This window comes from Ovis aries, chromosome 18 (genome assembly GCF_016772045.2).
Source record: "Ovis aries strain OAR_USU_Benz2616 breed Rambouillet chromosome 18, ARS-UI_Ramb_v3.0, whole genome shotgun sequence".
Classification (NCBI taxonomy): Eukaryota; Metazoa; Chordata; class Mammalia; order Artiodactyla; family Bovidae; genus Ovis; species Ovis aries.
This window is the reverse complement of record NC_056071.1, coordinates 59,248,833-59,269,740: the sequence shown is the minus strand read 5'-3', so window position 1 is coordinate 59,269,740 and position 20,908 is coordinate 59,248,833. Positions and strand designations below refer to the sequence as shown.

Here is a 20,908-nt window from a genome sequence, read left to right as displayed (position 1 = left end):
CTCAAAGGGCAGAAAGTGGAAGCAGACCCACCCTGCTGGAGAGGCTTCCTGGGAAATGAGACACTGGGCCCAGTCCTCAAAGGCAAGTAGAAGCTCATCAGGCCAAGAGGCTGGAGAGGTTGCTTCCATTCATGAGAAGTAAGAGAGGAACTGTGTAGCACAGGGAGCTCTGCTCAGTGCTAAGTGGCAGCCTGGATGGGAAGGGAGTTTGGGGGAGAACGAGTACATGTATACGTATGGCTGAGTCCCTTCTGTGTTCATCTGGAACCATCACAACATTGTTCATTGGCTATACTGCAATATAAAATAAAAAGCTAAAAAAAAAAAAAAAGAAAAGAAAAAGAAGAGAGAGAGGAAATAAAGCATACTCAGTTACCTGGAAAGGACACTTCCTGGCTGAATAAATGGACAACTTGCAACTTTAGACACAGGGGAGGCCTCCTAGAGATCCCTTGTGGTTTGGACAAGACCTGGCTCTTTGCGCAAGAGCTAGTGTTAATTGAGTCCATGATGGTGACAAGCCTTGACTGGACTTCGGGACCATGGCGATGGCTCAGGCACTGTCAACCCCAATAAGAGTGTGATGTGGTGGGAGGGCAGACCGGCAGGCAGACAGGCGCCTCATCACTCTGGGTGCTTGCAGGGGGCACATGCTGTTCACCTGCCCAACTCCCTTCTCCGGGAGGCCACAATGCCCAAGGCTGGGTCAGATTTTCCAAGAGGAAGAGCTCCCAGGTGACCATCATAGTCACGGCGGCCAGAACTGGCCTCACAGATCCTAGGGGGATGGTGACTCTCAATATCGGAATGGTGTGTTGATTCAAGAGACTCCCCCACCATGCCTCCACCTCATTCAAGCCTCACAGATTTCTCTTTTCAATACCAAAACAATAATAATTGCTATCACCCCTGTCATTGAAACTAGTAATCCTTACTAAATGCTCGCTGTGTGGCAGGCACCCTGCTGGGGACTTTATCTCACTGAATTTTCACACAGCACTTGGGAGACAAGTAGCATTATGTACATTTTGTAGAAGAAGCAACTGAATTTCAGCGAATTTACCATCTGACTCAAAGTTGACAGCTAGTGTCTGAACTGGGACTCAAAGCCAAACCTGCCAGGAGTGTTGCATGAGGGTCAGTGAAGTCACAGCCCAAAGACCTCAAGCAACAGAATCACCTGGACTTCCTGTTGAAAACCCAGAGTCCCGGACCCAGTCTCAGACCTAAAGAATCAGAAAGTGGGGTTTCAGAAGTGAGAAGCATCTGTATTTGTGCGGAACTGTCCACACCCTCACACTGTGTCATCCTGAGGCAGACTGAAGTCTGAGGACCACTTTGCTTCTGTCTGTAACAAGCAAGTCACCTCCTCCACTATGAATTCGTGTCACCCCTCACACAGGAGGACCCTGCCCTCCTCTCATTCCCACCCCAAATCATCAGGCCGTGCTGGGGAGTTCTTTTACCAGAAGATGGGCCAGGTTTTGCATTAAGCAGTCTACACATGTGATCACCAGGATGGTCTAGGCTCTGCTGCCATAATACGCAACCTCAAAATCTCAGCTGACCAATGGGATACATTTAATGGAAAATGCTAGAGGGTCTCTCTGCAAGCCATTAAATGCTTCAGACAGGAAGTGATGCCTGTCACTTCCTCTTGCAGCCTGTAGGTCAGGACAGGTCATGTGGCCTCTCCAGCCACAGGAAGAAGGAAGTGGGGTCCTTCCATGTGCTAGAGAGGGAAGAGAGCTGAAGGAGGGCATGTCCAGTTAAGTCATTGCTCTCATGAATAACAGTGAGTTCACAGATTTGTGATTTGGGGCAACGTTTGTCCTCAGAAAGGGGACTCTCAGGAGAAGCATGGGAAGGAGTCTCATTTTGTTCCCTGTGGGCCAGAAAGAGTGGATTTTAAGGGCAGAGGAAACCGAATAAGAGGCAGGCTGGTGCCTGGGAAGGAGGGCTGAGCCTGGGCAAGTTTATCTTGCTCTGTCGTTCACTCTGTGGACCTCAGGTGAGTCACCTTGGCTCCTGAGCCCCCTCTCCTCACCTCCGGGGTGGGGGCAGGTTGCAGGGGAAGGAGACCTGGCAGCTCTGATGCCCCATGGTTCTAGAACAGACTGTGCCCACTGACCTCAGGCCCACCTCCCAATCCTTGGACATGGAGGAGGTTTTCCACCCCAGGGACCCCGATAGGAGAAGCAGCTCGAGAAGGCTGCAGGGTGGGAGATGGCTATCGACCCACGCACAGGCCGGCTCAGCCCGTGCTGTGGAGGTGATAGGGAGCCTCTCCACAGCTGGCTCTGAGCATCCGGACAGGAGTGGCCCGAGAGACAGGCAGGCCACTTCTCTCGCAGCTCCATGTCCTGGGTGCCGTGGCAATGTTCCCTGGGGGGCCTTCAGGAATACCTACAGAAAGGTCACGGTGGGGACCCCGACACTTCATTTATCTGTTTATTTTTGGCTCTGCTGGGTCTTCACTGCTGCGTGGACGTCATCTAGTTGCGGTGAGCAGGGGCTGCTCTCTGGGGGCCGTGCTCGGCTTCTCACTGCCGTGGCTCATGTTGCTGAGCTCAGGCCCTAGGGCAGGCGGGCTTCAGCAGCTGCAGCTCCTGGGCCCTGAAGCACAGGCTCAGCAGTTGCGGTGCGTGGGCTTAGCTGCTCCACCACATGTGGGACCTCCCTGGATCAGGGATCGAACCCACGTGTCCAGCATCAGCAGGTGGATTCTTTAATGCTGAGCCACCAGGGAAGCCCAGAACTTTAACTCTTAAAAGAAAAAACCAAACGTCCAACAGACTGTCTCCAGGTGAGTCCCGCATGCCTCAGGGATCTGACAGGTCTGGAGCTTGGAGACAGACTCCTCCCTGGTTCCTTCAGGGGCCTCAGCCCCTCCCGGGGGCAAAGCACCCCACCCACCTGAATCTTCATCCTTGTTCCCTTTGCAGGACTCGGCTACAAGCCACTGAGAAAGTTCCAGAAGGCCAGGAAGACAAGTTCCTGTGGCAAGTTTCATCCCCCACATTCCATCTTCCCTTCAGTCCTAGACTGGGAGAATGCAGCTGTGCAGGAAAATGTAACTTACTCTGTTGGCTACAACTGCTTTCATCTCGCCTTCCAGCCTCTAGTCCTGTGATGGCAGAAATGCTGATTTTTCCCAATGAAGCTGCTCTGTAGCATGCAGGTGAGAGCTGAGCCTCTTTCAGGCCTTCTTGATTTGCAGGGATCCTTCCTTCTTCCTTCCCCAGACGGAGTCTGGGGCCAAGGGGTCCAGGTGGCTCTGCAGGAAGCTCCAGCGGACCTCCAGTTCAGGCATTACTCACCCCGCGGACCACAGGTAGCAGCCCTGGTCCCGTCAGTGTCCCCAGGGATAGTGTGGCTGTCGCGTCTCTGGGCCTCCCACTTTGGTAGTGTGTTCTGGTCCCAAGGTCCCATGTGGTCTCCTCCTCCGGACCCGGCTCACCTCTGGGGCACCAGGCTGTGCCCTTCTGGGCCTTGCAGGGCCCGCTGACTCTCAGTTGCTTTCTCTGCATCTTGCCAGAGGGGGCAGGTCAGAGAACATGCCTTGGGCCCACCATACTAGAATTTCTCTCTCATCCATCTCCGCTTCCCACTTCTGTATCCACCTGGTGTTTCAGTGGGAGTCTCCACGCTGAGCATGGAGAACTTGACCCTGGGACTTGAGGGGCTCTTCCCTTCCTCTCCGCCAGGACCCGGGTCCCCAGCCTGAATGTCCTCCCTTCCTCTGTGGTGGGCACCGCCCTCCTTCCTACCTTATCATCGACTCGACAATCAGTCCTCCACGCTTTGGTACTCGAGATGTAAAAACCCAGCTCTGGAGGCGTTCTGAGGAAACGGCTTTTCTCTGTGGAAAGCCTGGCTTTTAAGAACATTGCCTCACAACGGGTTTTTATTTTTAAAAGCCAGTTGAAGCACAAAGTAAAGCAAACCTTCTTTGTTCTAGGCAGTATCGGCCCTCCCTTCCCTGGAGTGAAAGTCTCATGGCCTCCTCTGAAAGCACAAGGGTCCCGGGAGGTGGGAGGAGAGTCTGACTCTCTAAGAAGAGAAGAGACAAGTGACGTGTCAAAGTGCTATATTCCACTTTCTGTTCTTTCCTCCCTCTCTCCTCTCCTCCCTCCATCTTTCCTTTCTTCCATCCTTAACTGGACTTTGGTTTATTTCCAACTACACCCCAGCCTCAGTCATGCTGAATTTTGGGGACGTGGTGCTGAGTAAGACCAGTTCTTGCCTTCGAGAGCTAGTAGTCTACAACAGAGAGAATAAGCTAGTGCTTATCAGTGGGAAGAGGGAGGGGGAAGATGCAGTGAAAAGGGGGGTTATTATGGGATTATATAAAATCATGTTTGTGAACTTTTGAAAATTGTAAAGCACTGTAGAATTCAAATAATCTGCTATAGAATGAGTGAGTAATAGTTGCTCAGTCATGCCTGACTCTTTGCAACACCATGGACTGTAGCCTGCCAGACTCCTCTGTCCGTGGAATTCTCCAGGCAAGAGTACTGGAGTAGGTTGCCATTTCCTTCTCCAGGGGATCTTCCCGACCCAGGGATCCTGCATTGCAGGAGAGTCTTTACTATCTGAGCCACCAGGGAAGCCTACCATTAAGAGACATTTCTAAGTATATAAACAGGTCAACTTAAAAGGTATCAGCAGGACTTTATCTTATAATCTATAGACAATACATTAGAATATGTAATGAATCCATATACCTTTTCCAAAGGACTACCCAAGACAGAAGTAGCAATAAAGTTATAAATGACAGTCGTCAATCAGATGAAATAATTTAGATGAAGCTTTTCTCTCTTGAAGAAATGGGGACTGGGCAAGCGGTCAGGAAGGAAATACAATGTGCTTTTAACTTTGTGTGAAAAATAATGTTCAGCTCCACGTTGCTGAGCATAGTTCTGTTTTTGCCAAATAAATCCTCTACTTCAAATTACTGTCCAAATGCTTTATTAAAACTCCGCTTCTGGCCTTTGTTTTGGAATCTGTTGCTTTTGTTGCCACATCCTCTGAAGCTCCTACTTCTTTCCCGCTGTCCCCTGACACCTCGGTTGCCCTCGCCCTGTCCCCCGAAGCCTCGATTGCCTTCCCACTGTCCTCTGAAGTTGCGATCTCCTTCCCATGGACCTTCTAGCTCTGGTTACTCCGTGACCGCAGAACGCAGCCCGCGCCGTGCAGCATGCCACTTTTTCCGTACTTCCGTTACTGATGCAGTAGGGATATCAAAGCAAACACCCTGCTTTCCTTTGAGAAAGACCGTTCCCTTCACTTTGGAATCAATATCCTCCCCCAGCTGCTCTTTAAGTTCTTTCCAAGCGTAACTAATGTTTGGCATTTCAATTGAGCACCACAAGATCATGGTCACAAAGTCCGCTTCCGAGTTGATCAATGAGCGCTGGTCTACCGATATGGCACCAAAAATGTGGGCCAGGGTTTCCACAGCTCTCTTCTCCTCAAGCAGCATATATCTTGGCATATATGCTCAGTCAGCACATATCCATTGCTATGGGATAGAAGAGAGAGAGCTAGCAGTCTCGATGGAGTAGGGTGGTCAGCTGTCCTGGTTGTCTGGAGTGATAGTTGCTCAGTCGTGCCTGACTCTTTGCAACCCCATGGACTGTAGCCTGCCAGACTCCTCTGTCGGTGGAATTCTCCAGGCAAGAATACTAGCCTTTGAGCCAAATATTTTACTGTTACTGTTTTACAGGTGAGGAAATTAAGTCTTAGAGGGATGAAGGGACCAGACCAACTGCACCAAGGTGGGGGATGCTGGCAGGCTGGGCCCCGAATGTCAGCCTCTTCGGTCTGAGTGGAGAGAGCTCTGAGTACCATGCTAGGGAGTTTGGACTTGAAAGAGTGTCAACAAATGCTTCTGAGCAAGGTCAAGGTGGTAACATGATCAGCTGAAAAGCAAAAAAGACTGTTCGATTGGAGGGAAGGGGACACTGAGGAAAGAGGAGGTCCCAGGTCTCTGCATCAGAGCTCATGGGCCGGGGGAGGAATCACAGCATCCAGTCCACTATTGAAGTCCCGGAGCCCTGGAACTCACATCTGCAGAGGCTTTTTGCTGGTCTCTCCCATGTGTACCGAGCTCAGAGCATCTTTCCACTAGACCAGGTTCAAGCCCAGATCCATCTGGCAACTTGAACTCAATACCCATGTTCAGTCATGCACACAGCCCTCGGGACAAAGAGATGTGTATTCGCTTCCTGTTGTGGCTGTAACAAGCTATCACAAGTTCAGTGGCTTAAAATAACACGAGTGTATTCTCTTACTGTTCTAGAGGTAAGAAGTCTAAAGCGGATTGGCACGGCTGGTTCCTTTCAGAGGCGCCAGGGAGGAATCCACTTCTTTGCCTTTTCTAGTGCCTTGCCAATCGAATGTCATTATCAACTCAGTGGACCTGAGTTTGAGCAAACTCTGGGAGATAGTGAAGGACAGGGAAGCCTGGCGTGCTGCAGTCCATGGGGTCACAAAGAGTTGCACACGACTGAGTGACCAAACAATAGAGGTTGCCCTGGCTCACAGCCCCTTCCTCACATCACTCTGACCTCTGCCTGCATTGTCAAGTCTCCTTTCTCCCAAGGACCCTCGTGATTACATTGGGCCCATCCAGATAATCCAGGACAATCTTCCCACCTCAGGATCCTTAACTTAGTAGCATCTGCAAAGTTCCTTTGGCCGTGTAAGGGAACATATTCATGGGTTTGGAAGATTAGGACATGGACATCATTGGTGGGGGATGGGAGAGGGGATTATTCTGCTTCCGGTGAGGGACAAAGACATACCCTGGCTGAGGGTTTCTGGGAAGGCTCAGAGCCTGTTATCTGTGAGCAAACATTCTGAGTGTTGTATGAATACTTAACTGGGCTACTATAATGGAGACCCAAAATAACAGGCCCTTATCAAGCAAAGAGGTTCTGTCCTAGGTAAACAGTTGGGACATAAACAGTACAGGGCTGGATGGCAGCCTCACAGTGTCATGGGCAAGGCCTGCTCTCGCTTGTTGCTGTGCCCTCTTAGTGTGTTGCCCTTGACTGCATGGCCCAGGTGGTTTTCCATCACATCCAAATGCCAGCCAACCAGAGAAGCAAAGGAAGAGGGGAGGGTCTGGCTTGCTCTTCAAAGGCCTGATATGGAAGTTAAACCCTCAATTCCTTCATGTTCTCATTGGCCAGAAAAGAGTCACATGGCCACACCTAACTGCAAAGAAGGCCAAGAAATGCAGTTTTCATTCTAGGTGGCCAGATGCACAGCAAAAATCCTATGACGGTGGACCACGGGGTCAATAGACATTGGGATGCAACAGGCAGTGTCTGCCACAAGTACCTACCTACCAAATATATGGAATATGGCTGGGGTCCTAGGGACACAGCAGTAAGAAAGCCCTTGACCTTGAGGAGCCCTCAGACTCTCAGGGGAGACAAAGATATAAACCAATAATTAGAGTTTGTTCTAATTGATGCTTTCAAATTGTGGTGCTGGAGAAGACTCTTGAGAGTCCCTTGGACTGCAAGGAGATCAAACCAGTCAGTCTTAAAGGAAATCAACCCTGAATATTTGTTGAGATGACTGAAGCTGAAGCTGAAGCTCCAGTATTTTGGGCACCTGATGTGAAGAGCTGATCGTAGGAAAAGGCCCTGATGCTGGGAAAGATTGAAAGCAAAAGGAGAAGAAGGTGGCAGAGGATGAGGTGGTTAGATAGCATCACCAACTCAATGGACAAGGGTTGGAGCAAACCCCAGGAGATAGTGAAGGACACGGAAGCCTGGCATGCTGCAGTCCATGGGGTCACAAAGAGCTGGACGTGACTTAGTGACTGAACAACACCTAGTAGATTCCTGGGCTGTGTACCATGAAGACCCCAAGGCAGGGTGTCCTGGGTCTGCTCAGGCTACCATAACAAAACACCATAGATTGGGGCCCGAAATGTAGAAGTTTATTTCTCAAAATTCTTGAGGCTAGAAGTCCACAATCAGAGTGCCAGCGTGGTCAGTTTCCAGTGAGGTCTCTCCTCAACTTAGAGAGGGCAGCCTTCTTGCGATGTCCTCACATGGTGGGGAGACAGGGAGACAGCTCTCTGCTGTCTGTTCTAACTAGGGCACTAATTCCATCATGAGGACCCCACCCTCACAACCTAATTATCTCCCAAAAGCCCTACTTCCAAACACCATCACACTGGGCTCCAACATACTAATTTGGGGGAGATACAATTCAGCCCATAGCCCTGGGCAACTGGTAAAACCCAGTGGAGGATAAGAAAAAGGGTCAGAATATGTGTCACAGGGCAGATGGCATCTTAGCAGAGCCTCCAGTAATCATTGTCCTCCTTTGTCCTCTCTGTGTCGCCTGGATCTGTAACTTACATCCTCACAGCCTCCCTGGCTCACTCCCTCCTTCTCCACCCTGAAGCACTCTGGCCCATGAAAGTGTTAGCAGCTCAGTTGTATGCCACTCTTTGTGACCCCTGGGACTGTGGCCCACCAGGTTCCTCTGTCCATGGGACTTCTCAGTCAAGAATACTGGTGTGGGTTGCCATTTCCTCCTCCAGGGGATCTTCCTAACCCAGGGACTGAACCCAGATTTCTTGCATTGCAGGCAGATTCTTTACCAGCTGAGCCACCAGGGAAGCCCACTGTGGCCCATGGCCACGCTCAAAAACTTGGTCCTGAACCCAAAGAAGCTCTTCTCTGTTAGTGTGTAAGTGTGTGTGTGCACGCATCCTGTGTGGCTTTTTGTCTCGCTCCTCCTTGGAACCCACCCCACTTCTGAACAAGCAAACCATAGCTCCCTAATGGGTCCAGAGACACTGGTTTTAAAGCAAGACAAAGTCATTCAGTGAGCAAAACTCTTCTTGTCTGAGCACCATCACGCTGGGGAGACACATCTTCGCTACTCTGAAAATGGAATGCCTCCGCTTAAATTAACCAAGTACACAGCGCCCACACTCATATGCACGCACACACACATACTCATGCCCAAATAGACAGTCTTTCAGAAATGAAGATGCAGATGAGAGACTCAAGGACAGGCCTTACTTGCCCTCTGTCAGTTTACAAGAGAATTTATTCCACATATTCATCCATGAATATTTAGCAAGGCAACAATAACATCCAATGACACCCATGAGATACACAACTCGGAGAGGCCTCTCCCAGGAACACACACAATGCTTGATGTCAACGTTGTAACTGGACTGAGTGTTTGAAATGCAAGCCTTAGCTTACAATCATTCTCCCCTCTCTCCCTCTCACTTTCTCTCTCTTTATTTGTGTACTCAGCCCTTCCCCCATTTTTGATGCAAGCCATCAAGTAAATCCTGTACAATAAACAGCAGATCTGGTGGGGTATGAGGACAGCTCCCGAGGATTTGAGGAGTGCTCCTGGAACAAACAAATCTTCAGACGCTGCATTCTTTGTTTTTTTTTTTTTTTCTTTCAAGAAAACACACCCACATGCATTAGACAAAGGCGCTTCTAAGACTGGCTAACAAGGTTTAACATTTGATAAAACAGCAAATTTTTGATAAGCCACTGTGGCCATCTGAATAGAGGCCCCCAAAGAGATCAGGTCCTAATTCCTGGGACCTGAGAATGTTGCCTTACAGGACAAAAGGAAGTGTTAATGAACTTCCTAAAGTTAGAGATCATACTTTAGGAAGATGATCCTGGCTTATTCAGATGGGCCCTAAATGTGTAATCACTGAAGTCCTTATGAGATAGAAGCCGAAGAATACCTGTCTATAGGAAAAAGAGAAGGTCATGTGATGTTGGAAGCAAGGAGGAAAGGGTTGTGAGCCAAGAATTGCAGGCGATTGCCAGAAACTGCCAAAGGCGAGGAAACATTCTCTCCTAGAACCTGAGAAGGAGCCAGCCCTGTCCATGCTATGACTTTTTACCCACTGAAACTCACCGCAGACTTGTGTCTTCCAGAACTGTGACAGAATACCCTTGGGTTGCTTCAGCCACTGTTTGTGGCCATTTATTACGGCAGCAATAGGAACCTCATACAGTTCCAAAAGCTCCAAAGGCTGTCCCAGCCACGGGTGTTCCCAGCATCTAAGGGGCTAAGCCACAGTTCTGTCCACGAGGCTCCTTTGTCAATATGAGGGCACAGGAAGCTGTGCATGTCCCAAGGGTCTGGTGCTTGTGTGTGTATTCAGGCCCTCTGTTTTCCTAATAATAAAGTCATTACAGGCCCATGGTAGAAACTCTAAGAGCTAAAGAAAAGTCAGAAGAACATAAAAAGAAAAATCAAAATTAACATAATAATCACCCATAACCCCTCTCTTCAGAAATGATCTTCTTAATGGCAATGATCCCAATTTCTAAGTTTATTTTCATGATTCTTTCCTTCACGTTGCCTCTTCTTTCACCCCTGCCCCAGGCAGTAAGGTCCATGAAGGCAGAAAGCCGTCCTAATTCATGTGCCATATCTCTGCTGAAATGCGCAGTGCCTGATATACAGTAGGTGATCAATAAATGCAGCGCATGCTACTGTATATAAAATAGATAAACAAGGGCCTTCTGCAGAGCACAGAGAACTGTACTCAGTATCTTGCAATAGCCTATCAAGGAAAGTAATCTAAAAAATGTATATTTATGTATATGTATAATCAATCTGCTGTACACCTGCAACTTTGTAAATCAACTATGCATCAATTAAAATAGATAAAACATAAATGTGATGCCCAATCACTGAATGAATGAGCCCTACTCACGTTTCGGTACATTTCTTTCCAGCCTTCTTTGTGTGTATATATTGTCTGTTTTCACATGTTTGAAATTGTTCTGTGTCCACATGTTTTGGGCCTCCCTTCCTCACTTACTATTTTATCCTGAACATGTTCCAAAGTCATTCTAGTCTTCAAAACTTTATTTTCATGGCAACCTAATAGCCCATCCTGTGGTGTTCTTTCCTGAGCTTGCTTTCTTTTTTCTAAGTAACGAAGTCATGGACATCTTGTTGCAAACATCTTTAGCTAATTTCTGATTACTTTCTGGAGGTAAATTTCTAGGAGGGGGCGTTACAGAACAGGGTGTATTATCATTGTTATAACTCACTACAGCTATCTGCCAATACCTTCAAATACTTTAAAAATTAAGTTAACCTTAAAAATGCGCTCCAGTATACACTAGGTACAGACAAATACTGCTTGATTCCACTTATAAGAGGTACCTAGAATGATGAGTGAGTGAGTGAAAGTCACTCAGTCACGTCTGACTCTTTGCGACCCCGTGGACTACCCCTAGAATAGTGAAGTGAAGTCACCCAGTCGTGTCCGACTCTTCGTGACCCCGTGGACTGCAGCCTACCAGGCTCCTCCGTCCATGGGATTTTCCAGGCAAGAGTACTGAAGTGGGATGCCATTGCCTTCTCCAACCCCTAGAATAGTCAAATTCGAAAAGAAGCACAAAGTACATTGATGGATACCACAGGCCAGGAGTGGGCAGTGGGGAGGAGGAATGAGGATTTAGTGTTTAATGGGGACAGAGTTTCAGTTTAGGAAAGTGAACACTGGGGGAGATGGATGATGGTGAAGCTTGTACAATATGAATGTACTTGGTGCCACTGAGCTGACAGTTAAATATGGTTAAAATAGTATGCTTGGTATTATGTGACTTATACCACAATAAAAAAAAATTTAAAAACCCCACCTCTTATCAAGAGGGGCACTCAAGGTCTCAGAGCAGCAGGGCCCGCAGCCTCGTGGTGACGCTGGCCCGCTTGGTGTTGGTTTCAGCGGATGACTCTGGCTGCATCCGGGGGCAGGAGACCCCGGCTCCGGAGTGAGACCGGCCACTTTCTAACCGTGCCGCTTTTCTCTGGGAAACTGGGTGTCTTCCTGTCTAGAATGGAGAGGGTGAGTGACAGCTCTAAGCTCTCTTCTACCAAGAAACTTCTAGCAACTCCTCTTGGGGACTGTTGAAAAAGAGGCAAAGCCAGTGAAAATTAGGGGTCATTCATCCCAGACAATTGAATGATGATTCACAAAGTCAAACTTACCTGGTTTGTAAATTAAACCCTGATAAGAAGCGCTGTGCCACCCTCCTGTCTGGATGGATGTGGCATTTGTGTCTCTTCATGTCTGTTGAAAAATGATTCCAGTCGTTCAAAGGCCATGAAAAACCATCCCTTCCATGAACAGACTAAAAGAACTAATTGGCCTCAATTACCAGATGCAACAAATTCCATTTCTGCGGAGTCACTAAGGAACAAAAGGTGATTTGCAGGAAATGCCTTTGGCAGGATTTTCAGCTCTATCATTGACAAGACTGTCCTCCAGTGCTCTGAAAACATAATCCATGTCTGACGTAGGGAACAAGGCCATCAGCCAGTGCTCTGTGAATCTAGGTCTTTCTTCTAAGCAGGACACCTAAATCATTCCAAACGGTTCCTCCTCCGCAGTTCTCTTGGAAATTTGACAACTGCTCATTCATTCATTCTCTTCTTCAGTCAGTCACTCAACAAACATTTGCTGGGAACCTAGGCCAGGCCCTTTGTGGAATCCTTTGAGATTGAATAAGGGCATGATCCCCTGGGGGCATAATAAGAAGACAGAAACCCCAGTTCTGCCTCCATATGCCATGTGATGGAGAAGGAAATGGTAACCCACTCCAGTATTCTTGCCTGGAAAATCCCATAGACAGAGTAGCCTGGCAGGCTACAGCCATGGGGTCATAAGAGTCAGACACGACTTAGTGAGTAAACCACCACCACTATGCCATGTGACCTGAGAACACACACTTCTCCTTTTAGCCTGGCCTAGAAACACTCACAGCTTGATGAGCAAGACAGAAACCTAGGTTATTTCAGTCCAACAGAGATTTTTACAGAGCTGTGTGTAAGCACAGAGAGAGAAGCCCCCTACTCTGAGTTTTGAGATGCGTAAAGGGGGGTGGGTGCTCAGAGTGTGCAGGGGGCAAGGTGAAGGGTTTGCAAGCCACCTTTTGGTGCCAAATGCTTCTGTCTGCAAGGATCTGGGCTGATTGGTGGTTATTTAGACACACATGCCAACAGCCTGTAATACGCACACAGAGGAGGGAAGGGGGCCAGGAGCATTGATGGATTTTATGTGCAGGAAAGAATTGCGGCTGTGAAATGTGAAGATGCTTCCTTTCCGGATTAGGCTACAGTAAGAGAGGAAATGTCTTTCTCCCCAGGGCTGGAGAACTGGGCCAAGTTGGTCTGCAGGAGACTTTCTGCATTTGAGAGACTCATCTGGTGGGCTTGGGCTTTGGGGCATGGAGCCCAGGTTTGAATCCTAACTCAGCCACTTAGCACATGAGACTGGGCAAGCCCTGTTTTCTAGAAAGTTCCATCCCATGACTGATGGAGATGAATGTGGTACATCCTTCCAAGGGCTGGTGTAAGCATCGAACAGGGTGAGGCTGGGGGAACCCTTCACACAGGGCCCGGGCCCCCTGCAAATGCTTCATAAATATTAGCTATTATTACTAGTTGTGGGGAGGCTGGTTGATGGGCTTCTAATTAAATGTTCCTTTGAATCCAAAGAGCCTTCCTCTTTGACTCCTCGCATTTATGAAGAGTTCAGGGAAAACTTTTACAGGTTGGAGAGAAGGGCCAGGTGTGTACTTCCACCCTGGTATGGAAAGCTGGTGTTACAGCGGCTACTTCTGAGTGGACGATCACCCACAATAATCCACTATTCCATTGTGACCTGCATCCTCACCTCCAGGGGAGAGAGGTCTTAGGACTCAGATCCAACCAGGATTTTCTGAGTACTTTCTATGTTCACGGCACTCTGGACTTCACCACCCTCCCCTCATTTAATCTCAGTTCACCCACACCCTCGGCAGCAGCATTAGTGTCTCAGGAGGCACAGAGAGGACAGGTGATTCGCCCAAAGACACACAGCTTGGAGGTGGCAGAGCAGCAATCTGAACCTGGACCTGAATGACCAGTGACCTTTCATAACTTTGCTGCTGGACAGATGTGTGTCCCCTCAGAGGCTGGGTGCCCTGGGAGACCCGTGTGGGGACCATAAGCTCCCTCCTTGCTCAGACCTGTGGGCCACAAACAGAAAGACCTCTGTCCTGAGGCCAGGGACCAATTGTGTCCCAGACCTGAGTTCCTGGGGCCGCCGTGCTCTTATGATTCTTTCAGTCAGATCAGTAGGTACATGAGCTACCATTTCAACATCACCATGAACCTGTAGTTCCTGAGGCTATAGGGTAAGGCGAGATCGTTCAGAGGCCAGGTGCGGTGTGCTGGGCAGGGACCTGGAGCATCAGGGGACAAGACTAAGCCACCAGGCCTCTCCCCATGTCTCCCTGTGTGCCTGGCAGGGGACAGCTCAGGCCCTGCACACACCCGCTTCAGGGAGCCAGGACTCACTCGAGAGGGGAACTGGTCTCTGTCCTTGTCAACTCAAGAGGAGAGGACACGCTATCTCACAGCCACCTCTGGGCCTCGAGTCTGACGTCGGGGGAGAAGCTCAGGCCGCGGGCCAGGGGAAGGATGTACAGAGACCCAAGCATGTCGCGCACGTACAGTTCAACCGTCTGACATGCCCAGAATGCAGCCAGACAGCTACGAGATCCGTGTGTGTTTGGAAGAGACTGAAGCCCACGATCGGCCTCCTTCCCAGCCTGCGGGCCTCCCTTGAGCCCCGGTCACGTGGATGGCTCAGGGACCATTTCCCCACAGGCCCCGCCCACTCGGGCTGTGGCTTGATCCTGCTGTGCCTTGTGTCTGGATGCCTTTCCCCCGCGCGGGTCCTCCTTTGTCCCCCGCACCGGTGGACTCTACCCCTCTCCTCCTCTGAGCAGCCCCGTCATCTTTCCCCTGCGAACTGAGGAGCCGGTCAAACTCCTGGGAGGTGCTCATCTTTGCCGCTCCAGTTCTTGGGTCAGCTGATACCCAGAAGAGCAGAATAGAGGCTCCTTGTATATATTCCATGAAAGTGAAAGTCGCTCAGTCGTGTCTGACTCTTTAGGCCCCATGGACTATGCAGTCCATGGAATTCTCCAAGCCAGAATACTGGAGTGGGTAGCCTTTCCCTTCTCCAGGAGATCTTCCCAATCTAGGGATCGAACCCAGCTCTCCTGCATTGCAGGCAGACTCTTTACCAGCTGAGCCACATAATTAGTTATAAATTCCCCCTGGACCCCATGTGCCCTTGCTCTCCCATGTCATCTCATTTTAGGGGGTTATTTAGATAGATATTTGGGGCTTCCCTGGTGGCTCAGATGGTGAAGATTCCACCTGTAATGCAAGAGACCAGGGTTCAATTCCTGGGTCAGGAAGATCCCCTGGAGAAGAGAATGGCAACCCACTCCAGTATTCTTGCCCAGAGAATCCCATGGACAGAGGATACAATCCATGGGGTCGCAAAGAGGCAGACCAACTGAGCAACGAACACTCTTTTTTTCACTTTAACTAGACTTTATCATTTAAAGGGGTGGTTTTGCTCCTTATAACAAGCCCACCAAGCAGCTGTTCTTACTGCTCTATGTCAGTATTCGCTCCCTTCTTTCTCCCAGTGATAAAATTCAGGCCCAAAGACATGATGTCTTCAAAGCTAGGTGGTAGCAAGAATGGGGAGCTGAGCCTGAGTTCTGGGCCTTGCTTGCATCAGGAGCTAGCAAGTCCCTCAGTCCCACAGGGAGACTGAGCAAGGACCTGGAGGCCCCTCACCTGGGCCAGGTGAGGCATGGCCCAGGCCTCAAGGCCCTCCTGCCGGGGGGCCCATGCTGCCTGCCCACGGGTGGCCTCCACCAGCTGCCCTCCACCGTCTGCCGATTCCAAGCTTTTCGGCAAACTGGCACCTAATCCCCCACCATCTGTGAGCAGAGCGCGTCTTGGCTACCTCTTGGTGCTTCTTCAAATCAACTTGCAAGTTTTCAAAGTGACGCGAGTTCTTGGTGCTTGCAAAATGTCAGCTTCCGTCACATCTTATTAAAACTGAAAATATGAAAAGGTTTCAGATAAACTGAGACGAGGCCAGTTTTCCTCTTTTCTTAAGTGAGATTGCTTTCTTTCTTTTTTTTTCCAAAAAATGAAAAGAGCTTGGTTGTGTCTCTCTAAGCCTCAGAGGGATGATCATAGCATTTGCATCTGTTGTGTGCTGTGAGGGCCACCATCAGTCCGGACTACAAGGGCTCTTCCCAGAGCATGTGAGGGAGGGATGTTTCGGGTCACTTTCTAATGAGGACTTATTCATTTGGGAGCCCTTGATGAATCAGTTGTGGAGAAAATACTCATAGCAGGTAACACCCCTGTGCCAGGAACAATGTCCGAGATGCATCATCTTATTTAATCTGAGAAAGTAGATTCTCCTTCCATCTGTGCTGAGATGAGTGAATGGGGTCCAGTGCTTGGGCAGTAAGTGGCAGAGTGGGGATTTCAACCCAGGTAGCTGGTTCCAAAGCCTGTTCACCTCTTCAGGACTCGGGCGCCAAACTCCCAGCCAACTCCTCTTCCGATGACATGGGAGCCCAGACCACCTTGTGGGACCGGCAGGCTGGACTCCAGCCTAAGTGCAGTGGGAAGCTGAGGGAGGAACCTGAGCTGGGGCTCACAGGCCAGATTATTGTGGCTACACTGTGCATCGACTCCTCCACCTGCTAAATGGCTGCATAGCCCAAAGCTGGGTTCTAGGGAGAATACAAGATGGATAAAACCCAAACCCAGGAAAAGAAGCCTTTGCTTATCAGTGGAAGCCCCAGAATGAAGCAGGGTGGCCTCCTGTTGCGCCAGGATCAGCCCCTACTTTCTGAATCAGTGCCCATTCTCACTCCCCACTGAGGGTCAGGCCACCTGGTCACCCAAGCCTACGAGGAATCTTACCACTCAGCTTCCATGGCATCAGGACCCCCTACTCCTCCCCTCAGCTCAGTTCTCTTAGGACATCTCCTCCTGCCACCTGCCCCTCCATGCACGGTGGTCCTTCTGGGGCTTGAACCCTCCTGCCTGCTCCTCTGCAGGGGGGTCAGTCCCCTCCACCGGAGGGAAGGGCTGGTTTCTGAAGGGCAGGGTCCCCTGCTCACTCAATCGAGCCCCATGGCCTGACACACGGCAGGCACTCAGGAGATGATTGTAAGTGGGCTCTCGTGGGGTTAAGGGAACATGAGGGCTCCCCAGGAAGACGGCACTGGGGCACAGTCATACTCTGCAGGCCACGTGGCCAAGCATTTGCCTCTCTGTTTCCTGGTCCATAAAAGGCGGGTGGTGGAAAGCTTCACAGACTTGTTGGGGGGTGTGAATATCAGGTAACTAACATTCAGTGCTCAGGGCTGTTACCACAGCAGCCACCAAACCCACCAGTACCATTGCTGCTGGTATGACCTCTCCCATCAGCACCGCTATTACTGCGGGTACTGTTACTATGGGGCCGCCCTGCGCCTCAAGAATCCTCCTGCCAATGCAGGAGATGTGGGTTTGATCCCTGGACTGGGAGGATCCCCTGGAGAAGGAAACCCACTCCAGTAGTCTTGCCTGGGAAATCCCACGGACAGAGGAGCCTGGCGGGCCACAGTCCATGGGGTCGCTAGAGTCGGACACGACTGAGCAACTAAACAACAACAACTGTTAGTGATTACCGCTGCTGCTGCTGAGTACTGTTACCACTGCCGCTGTGTACTGTTACTGCTGCTGCTGAGTTCTGAGTGCTTTACCGCTTCTGCTGAGTACTCTTACTGCTACCACTGAGTACCGTTACCACTGCTGCTGTGTACTGTTACTGCTGCTGCTGAGTACCGAGTGCTTTACCGCTGCCACTGAGTGCTGTTACTGCTGCCACTGAGTACTGTTACCACTGCCTCTGCGTACTGTCACCGCTGCCGCTGAGTGCTGTTACCACTGCCTCTGCGTACTGTCACCGCTGCCGCTGAGTGCTGTTACCACTGCCGCTGAGTACTGTCACTGTTGCCACTGAGTGCTGTCACTGCTGCCGCTGAGTGCTGTTACTGCTGCCACTGAGTACTGTTACCACTGCCTCTGTGCACTGTTACTGCTGCTGCTGAGTACTGAGTGCTTTACCGCTTCTGCTGAGTACTGTTACTGCTGCCGCTGAGTACTGTTACCACTGCCTCTGCATACTGTCACCACTGCCGCTGAGTGCTGTCACCGCTGCCGCTGAGTACTGTCACCGCTATCGCTGAGTGCTGTTACCGCTGCTGCTGAGTACTGTTACCGCTGCCACTGAGTACTGTCACCGCTATCGCTGAGTGCTGTTACCGCTGCTGCTGAGTACTGTTACCGCTGCCACTGAGTACTGTCACCGCTGCCGCTGAGTACTGTTACCACTGCCCCTGAGTACTATTACCACTGCCGCTGAGGACTGTTGCCACTGCCACTGAGGACTGTTACTGCTGCTGGCTGAGTACTGTCACCACTGCTGCTGAGTGCTGTTACCGCTGCCACTGAGTGCTGTTACCGCTGCCGCTGAGTACTATTATTGTTGCCACTGAGGACTGTTACTGCTGCTGCTGAGTACTATTACTGCTGCTGCTGAGTACTCTTGCTACTGCTGCTTTTGTCACTGCTCGCATCAGTGGCCTCGTCACAGTACCACGAGCAGGACCCTCCTACCACTGCTGCCTCCGTTACTGTTGTTACTGTTAACAACTGCTGTTGTTACCAACCAGCACTCTTGAGTGCTTCATCAATAGGAAGTGATGAGAAGCCAGAGGAGAAATTCAGCCAAGGCTTTACTAGGGATCGAGCTGCAACTGGTGGGAGGGAAAACGAGTCACAGGCGCCCTTTCTTGTTCCCTGAGCGGGGCACCAGCTGGTTCCTTCAATGGGCTGGAGGGAGGGGTGGGTCTGGGGGCAGCTGGAGGGTGGTCTGCCCACCACTTTGGTGATGCTGGGCACAGGGGTCACGAGCAGGACCTTGGTTTTGCTCCTGACACCTCAGAAGCAGCCTTTCGGGGGGTTGGTCTTTTTTGGTATCTTGTTGCCCATAATTTGCCCCAGCTGCGCACGCCTGTGGTTATTTTCAGTTCTTTATCATTTCTCTGTATTCTGTTCCTCAAGGAGATGTTTGCTCAAGTGCAGACGCTGCAACAAAGGGTCCCAGGCCTGGCCCACCTCACCGCCAGCCCCAGCACCCCGCAGCTACGATCATAAACGCCCCCAGGCCTGCTGCTCCTGAGGCCACAATGCATCACACACAGCAGCGCCACCGAGGCTGCCTGGGCTGCGGCACGACCACCACTGCTCCTCCACGACCACCGAGAAGCCCGCTACCGTCACTGCGGCTGCCGCTGTGGCCGCGCCAGTCGCTCTCAGCAGCAACCGCCTCTCCTGCTGGGGCCACTGCTACAACGGCCGGAGGAAGAACGAAGGGCACGCACAGGGACTTGCCTGGCGGTCCAGTGGCTAAGAATCCTCTGTCCAAAGCAGGGGGTTCAGGTCTGATCCCTGGTCGGGGAATTAAGATCCCACATGCCATGGGGCAATTAAGCCCATAAGCCCTAATGATGACCCAGTGCAGACAAAAAAGAACACACACACAGATGGAATAAAGAATATGTACAAAATCACTGAAGAAGGTGCACAAACAGTGAACCCAAGGAAAAACAGTCATTCTAGCTAATGATTAGATCATTTTAAAACACCCTGGAGATATATGTTATGGCAATTAATTAGGGGAAAAATATGTTAAACGGTCCTACGCAAGGCAAGTGAGACTGAGCTGAAGTAGTACGGGGAGAGATTGAGCCTGGAGTACAGGTTTATAATGGACTACTTTAGAATGGCAAATGGCGATAGCAATCAGAAACCTTAAATGTGCTTTTGCATCTAATCTCCCTTCCTGGGACTAATTCAAGAGACGGGGGAGGGGGAATTTATCACCTGAAACTTGGTCAGCATCAGTGAAAATGGAGGGGAGAAAATCCAAGAATATTACTCTCGGGGAATGATGACCTCAATTGATAGAATTCCATAGGCAGAAGTATTACGCAGCTTTGAAACATTATGGTAACAAACGGATTGTACCCCTGGTGGCTCTGACAGTGAAGAATCTGCCTCCAGTGCAGGAGATGTGGGTTCGATCCCTGGGTCAGGAAGATCCTCTGGAGAAGGAAATGGCAACCCACTCCAGGATTCTTGCCTGGAGAATTCCATGGACAGACCACAGAGTCACAAAGAGTGAGACACGACTGAGCAACTAACGCTTTTTCACCACCAGGAAAGATGTTGATGATGTGTTGTTAAAAGGAAAAGATTAACACGTAAAATATTATGTACACTGTGTTTGCCGGGCGTGCATGCTCAGTCTTTGTGACTGCGTGGTCTGTAGCCCGCCAGGCTCCTCTGCTCACGGGATTTCCCAGGCAAGAACCCTGGAAGGGGTTGCCCTTTTCTACTCTAGGGGATCTTCCTGATGCAGGGATCAAATCCACGTCTCCTGCGTCTCCTGTACTGGCAGGTGGATTCCTTACCACTGCGACACCTGGGAAGCCCACATTGTGTTTAGACAGCTATAAAACTATGCGTGCTCATAGACACTTATTATAATAAAACATAGAAAAACAAAAAGAATTATTGGAAGATTTGGATATTCAGACTTAAGCGGTTTTTCACAGTTTTCTTTAATATGGCTGTCATATTGCTTCTTCAATACAAATGGAAAGAAAAAGAAATGTCCCAACAATCTATTGATAGGTTTTTCTCTCCCTTCAAGTATAACATAGATGTGTCTACTTCAAAGATTCCTCTTTTCAAACCTCATTTAGCACCACAACAAAGAGTGCCCAACTTTTAGTTCATTTCAAATCAGTTTCTATTAATAAATTTACTCCCATTCACCACGTGTATAATTTGTACACTTTAGGAGATCTGGTGATTATACAGGAATTCAGAATTTTTAATAATTTCCTGACGGGTTTTTGAAGCAGACAATAGGCTCTCCCTA

At 49.9% G+C, this 20,908-nt stretch overlaps 1 long non-coding RNA gene across 1 annotated transcript; it reads left to right on the top strand.

Moving 5' to 3' along the window:
- Positions 1-1,750: 1,750 nt before the first annotated feature.
- On the top strand, positions 1,751-20,704 carry LOC121817048 (uncharacterized). The gene is made up of 3 exons (XR_006056775.2): positions 1,751-2,011; positions 2,946-3,181; positions 19,024-20,704. It is a non-coding gene; the product is annotated as an uncharacterized LOC121817048 (long non-coding RNA).
- Positions 20,705-20,908: the final 204 nt, after the last annotated feature.